The sequence below is a fragment of the Dysidea avara genome, chromosome 6, assembly GCF_963678975.1.
Source record: "Dysidea avara chromosome 6, odDysAvar1.4, whole genome shotgun sequence".
In the NCBI taxonomy this organism is placed as follows: Eukaryota; Metazoa; Porifera; class Demospongiae; order Dictyoceratida; family Dysideidae; genus Dysidea; species Dysidea avara.
In genome coordinates this window covers 17,482,984-17,489,566 of record NC_089277.1, presented here as the reverse complement: position 1 = coordinate 17,489,566, position 6,583 = coordinate 17,482,984, and positions in this window count along the sequence as shown.

Here is a 6,583-nt window from a genome sequence, read left to right as displayed (position 1 = left end):
GGTCTCATGGCCACGTGATTGTGATCAAAGCATCGCGCAGGCGCTTATAGCTCGGTTTCGAAAGGTCTTTCAATGTTGGCCTACGCTTGTTTGAGGAACAAAATTCTTTCGAAGGTTATTATTATTATTTATTACAGGTAATTTATAAGGCTAAACAGTCTGTTACACCTGATCAACAGGTAAAAAAGTACAAGTAGACTAATTACATACACTTATACATAGTGTTAGATGAATACTGGTAAATCTATTTCTTAAAATCATCAACTGATGCTGCACATACTACTTCTTGGGGTAAGTTATTCCATGGTTCAACAACTCTTCTTGTAAAAAAATATTTCCTGGCATCTGTTCTTGAAAAATATTTAAATAGCTTAAATGTGTGACCTCAGGCTCTGGTATGGGTAATGGGTGAAAAAAAGTCAGTATAGTCTATATCATACTTATCATGTAGCATATTGTAGACAGCAATCATGTCACCTCTATAATGTCTATAATGCAATGATGGCAAGTTAAGTACTTTCAATTGTTCCTCGCAGTCAAGATTTCTTATAGATTTGATCATTCTAGTAGCTTTCCACTGGATTTTTTCTAATTTTTGGATGTCTGTTTTATATATAGTAAGGCCCCCAAACCAAGTTACCATATTCTAAAATAGGACGTACTATTGATTTGTATAAACATGTAAATGAATCTACAGACTGGAGAAATACCTGAAACAGTCTGTTTAGTAAGGCCAAGAAGTCTATTAGCTTTGTTAACCACTGCCAAACACTGACTATGAAACTTGAGATTGCAATCAATCAACACCCCCAAATCCTTTTCCTCATTTACCTTAACAATGTCCATTCCATCCATCTTATAACAATATTTTGGATTAAACTGGCCTATATGTAGTATTTTACATTTAGAAATGTTGAAAGGCAACTGCCACATTACTGACCATTCAATGCGAGCATTAGTATCATCTTGTAGGGAGGATATTGGGTTAGCGCGACTAATGCTGGTGTTGCTGTTGTTTAAGACATTCAAGGCCTTTTAAACAGTTTTAAAGACTTCACAGCAATCTACAAAGGCCAAAATGGTAAAAATCAACAGTGAGATACTACTAAGAGGTGTATTATTTGCTGCTTCAAAAATGCAGCAACTCACTCTCAAGTAACAAGAGGATCTGGCTCTCCCTAACCACCTACAACTTGCCTGTTTGTGCCCCTCCCCTTGCCATGTCCTGGATCCGCCCCTGTAAAGCATATAATTATACGTACCTTGATCTTTTATAGCCGCATAATGTTGTTTTGGGAAGTTGTTTGGGGAGGGAGGCTGTACCCCCATAGATCATCACTAGATTCAGTAATGTACTTGTGCTGATATTGTGCTTGCCAACAAATTAAATCAGCAGCAACAGACTGGCCTGAGCTTTTCTCCCATACTCGCAACCACTGTACCATTGGTGCTGCAGCTACCAGTTTGCATTAGTGTCTACCTTATAAATGTCCAACTGAAGTGAAGAAAAAGCCAAAGCTGAATCCGACCGTAACCCTCAGGCTAATGCGAATACCACTTGTCGCATGCCCTAAAGTACAAGACTCGAGGCACTGAACTACTGGTTGCGTGCCCTAAAGTCGAATACTCGGGGGCATACTACTATGCCGGCACAATAGCCGTTCGTACTTGTTAACCGGTACCAGCACAATATCCACTATGTTAACTTTAAACTCTAAGGCATAATAATCGGTTTCTAATAGACTCGAACAGTCAAAGCACAATAAGACTCACTGTGTGTCATGCAGTGATCAGTGGGACATGTTGATCACTGCTCTTCCATGCATGCATGTTTGTATATATTTAACAGTTTTGCATTGTTGTAAGAAAAGTCACTAGGGTTAGAAAGGCGCTTGATCTATCCAACCTTTCCAGAGGGAATTATAGGTGTACACATAATTAGTGTAAAAGTTTCATGTAGTGGTAATCCATTCAATTACCTAGCTACCATTATTACCTTTGCAGTAATGGAAAATCACCCATATGCATGGACATGCGTGAAATTAATTAGAATTTTCATGTTTAGTGGATTGCTAATAAGAGTTGGGCACAGTTTTGAAAATATTTCAAGAGTTTTCTTGTAGTTTAAGGTATTGAGAACGGCTTAAAACCATCAACAAGTAGATTTGCTGTTTGATCATTAAATATTTTAGGTGTCAAATGCGCCCATATAGGTGATTTTCCAAAGTTTGGTCACACATTATGTCATTCTGCATGCAAGTATAAGACACAAAAATCTAGATCTGCACACCATATAAATAATTTTTGTAAACATATACAGTAGCTACGCATCTTCCCTGAATGTAATTTGTTTAGTTATGCTCGGCTTTGTATAATGTGCTTATATGTAATAGTTACAGACATACCAGACATTAAGTTTATCTATAAAGAAAGCTCAATTTTGACATCTGCAATCTCAGTGATGATTGTAGACGGGTTGCCTTTTTAAGGCGTGGTCGTTTTACCGTAAATTTTCCACATACTTTCCGAGTTCGCTACGTCAAAAATGTATTACGGCGAATGGAGAAAATGAACGTTTCGGTTAACTTTAGCAAGCAGGAGTTAGCCAGCCTTCAGAACAGAAAGTATGTTATAGAGAAAGGTTCGAGCTATAACATATCCAGCGTGCAGGGCCGCCCACAGAGGGGGGCAACTGGGGCATTTTGCCCCGGGCCCCAGCCTGAAAGGGGCCCCAGGAGGCCCCATGAATACTTGTTTAAAAGATCGATATACTCTAATAGAGCAGTCGGACCTAAATACTCTAATAGAGCAGTCACAGTATTCTTCAGAGAAGCAGTGTAGTAAGATTATAGATGAGGAGATATGGTTGGTGAGGGGTAGCTATTGTCATTGTTAGCAGGTCATGACCTTTTTTTTTGTTGGTCTTCAACTTACAGCTTGGGTAAAGTTGTGATTCAGAATGGAAACCTCCTTGCCTCTGGGGCCCCACTTTAACTCTTTTGCCCTGGGCCCCTTAATTTCTCTGGGCGGCCCTGCCAGCGTGTAAGATGAAGGCTGAACGAGAAGATGATTTTCTCTCAGAGTCAATCTCGGGTTTTTGGAAAGCGCCGATAAAACTCACTGAAAACATTCTTTGTAAGACTTTGCTACTACTTAGAATGATAGACTGGATGATTTTAACTCACCTTGTACCTTTGAAGAATCAAAAACGTTTGTCAAACTATTTTAAAAAAGGGTTTTTTGTTGACTTCTTGACCAACTGCATTGTAATCATGCGTAAAACGGAAAGTCGCGTTTGCTCGCGTTACACAAGGGACACGCCCTAAATAGGCAACCCTTCTATAGAGAGGTGTACGTGCTGTGTGTTGGCTCCCTCAACTGGAGATATGCAGGTATCCATCTGCTATATAGCTATATAGGAGGTCTCTAATTTATTTCAGAGGCTAAAAAAGGGGCTATATAGTTGTGGCCACAAAGCTAGTTGCAAAATGACTTTTGGCTAGTTGTATAAAAACTTAGATAAAAATAGCCAGCTGCACAACAAAAAGTTATAATATACTTACATATGCACACATCTTAACTCTTTTACAATTAATTTTATGACGGATTTGACTACAAGTGCCTCAAGATCCAATCTTGAGATAGCCATTTATAAAAAATGTCCATTTAATGGTCTGTTCTTTGATTAAAAACTTATAATCTATCTAGTTTTAATTTTCTTTCTTACAGTCCACTATAAAATAAAATTGGCTTTAAATCCAATAAAACAAGGCTTGCATGTACGTACATAGTTCTTATTAAGTTTTGTCCCTTCAGTTTGCTACTTCAAGATCTCAATCATTTTCCTAAATTGCTTCCAGATTCAATCTTGGTTCACTTGCATTTTGAAATTTTCCCTGGGGGAGTATATGCCTCAGATCCCATCACTAGTCAGAAATCCCTCAGTACAGTTTTCCTGTTTACTGGAACTTTGTCACACAAGCCTTCTCTTTACTTGACAATCATGGTAACATACAGCACAAAAGGTACTTACTGTAAACACTCTGTGTACCCCCCCCTCGGTCTCATGTTAGAGCTAGTTGTTTTAGCCACTAAATTATTTTAAAGAACCACTCCAGAGGTCTCTAACCACTTTAGAAAACTTCTGCAGAGGTCTCCTAGTGATTTTAAAAATGTCATTATCTCCCTAAGATTAAAGGATTGCATGTACCATTAACTAAAAATTACTATTAAGTAATGGAAGAAAGTCACATATATAAGTATAAACACAGTATCTGCATAAAAAAATACAAAATGTGTAAAACTAAGGCTACAAAATAGGTAAAGACTTGCTAATTTAACCATAACGGTAGAAGGTCTGTGCCAGACAAGAAATCACTTAAACAGCATTCTCCTGATCGGTTATTATGTACCAGTTTATAGTTGCCAACGGTGAAAAGCTTTCTGCAAGGAAACTTTCTTTTCAGGCCACTCTTAAAATCTTTCAAGTTGATCTTCAAGCCATTTTCATTGCATATATACTCATATGTGATGATACTCAGGGTCAACAGGCCAGGAGAATTTGTGATCAGACTAGTAATTCCCTCAGCTGACACCGAATTCACTGACAAGATAACGTACACTAATCCACCATGAGCTGACACCGTCTCCATAAAAATCCCAGCAAGTTTGCCATCTTCAGATTCGATATATAGTTGTTGTAAGCTAGAGGTACAAACGGACGAGAGAAACAGGTCGTATTGTGAACTACATGACAGACACACGAGCTCTTTGCAGCCATTTACAATGTATTGTATGCCATTGGGATCAGCAGTACACAGTCGACAGTACCTCAGCAGTGGAAAATGACATAAAAATGACCACTTGATAACAGCATCACTGCTACACATCGAACAAGCTATATCACCTTGGGACTCTAATGCTTGCAAACTGGAACACTTCTGAAACAGACTAATAAGGTATCGTATGCTTTCACTATCATTTTCCACAAAATCCTGGAAAACGCAAGACTCAACAGCTAAATGAGACAGTTTCTTAATATTGCTCAGTATTTCCCAGAGTTGTACAAGACTCTCTACTTCTTCAGCTGGTATGCAGAAAAGGTTGAGACCACACAAACCTTGACAGCATTCACCAATCGTCCGGAGACCACGTAGGCAGCTTAAGCATTCATAATTATTCTGCAAGTTGAGACGTTGGAGATTGGGACAAGCTATGGCTACCTGTTCCAAGTGTCCAGAATAAAGTGTTTCAGAAGAAGAAAAATCAAACTCTGTCACAAAATTGAGAGTACCAATTGCTCTATTGACCATGTTATCATTAAAAATCAAACTTATGCTGGGTGATGCAATTTCTGCTTTGCATGCTGCGGCACTATTAGTCAGTATTAATAGGTCTCGCTCTAAGCCCAGTAACCCAAAGCTACTAGGCTTGACAAATGGTAGGGCAGCTCTTTCGCCAAACTCCAACTGAATTGCTGGTAAGATTGGGAAAAGATTTAGTGGCATTCTGTATTTCTGATACAATTTGAAATAAGCTTTGGAACCCACTGGGAGACTAGAATTCCACTGTGACCACGATCTCATGAAACTTCTCCCCAACTGGTTGTAAAATAATTCAATGACAATGTTAAAAGAGCATGGGTTAAAACCATGTAACACCCACTCTCGTGCCACTGCATGACACAACATGAAGCAGTATGCTGGTAAGTGTACTGTGAGTTCCTTCAATCCATTAATCTGGAGTAACGACTTGATACCAAATGTTAACCGAACTTCCAATTTCTCCAAATGATTCATTCGTTGCACAGCAGTTTTTAATTGCTCAGAGTCTAACTTAGTTTCTGATGGTAGGCAAAGTTGCGTTACATTGTTACAATGGCTCAGAATTCTCATTAGTTTCGAAGGTGTCACGTGATCAGGGAAGACCAATCGTCTAATGTAGTCTCCACAAGCCTTCAACACATTCATTACAGAACGTTCCTCTCGACGGTCATAAAGTGGCCATACAAACTCACTCCATAGTGATGGTGTTTCGCTCACAACTCTTAGTGTTCGTGATACATATCGCAACTTCACTTTATCACGAGCTGTAGGTAGAAAGGACGCTATATAAACCAAAATCTCCACAGGAAGACTTAAAATGTTAACAGATTCCAACTCTTCGAGATTCTCCATCCTGGCACAGTTGCGTCCCGGGCCGCAAAAATTATGGCAAGAACGCCTCGAGAACGTATTTTAGGCAAAACCGCAAAACACCAAACCTCAATGCAAATCTATGCACCACAAGAAACCAGCTAGTTATGCACTTATGAATGTCAAGCCCCACATACTTTACTGACTGGGGGCTTGCAATTGCTAAATTGCTACCGGCATTATTTATCAAATCCGGTCCCCTATAGAAGCACTTCAGTCTGGGTACGGTCACCCTATGATTAGAAACGATTCATTTCTAATCCTACAGACATATATGGTGGCGAACCAGCATTGATAAGTGCATTAGCAATAGCAAGTAGACATTTAATAGTAAGGCTTGCAGTGTTAAAAGTACATGTCTGGCCACATTTGTTGGTTTGTCTTATCTC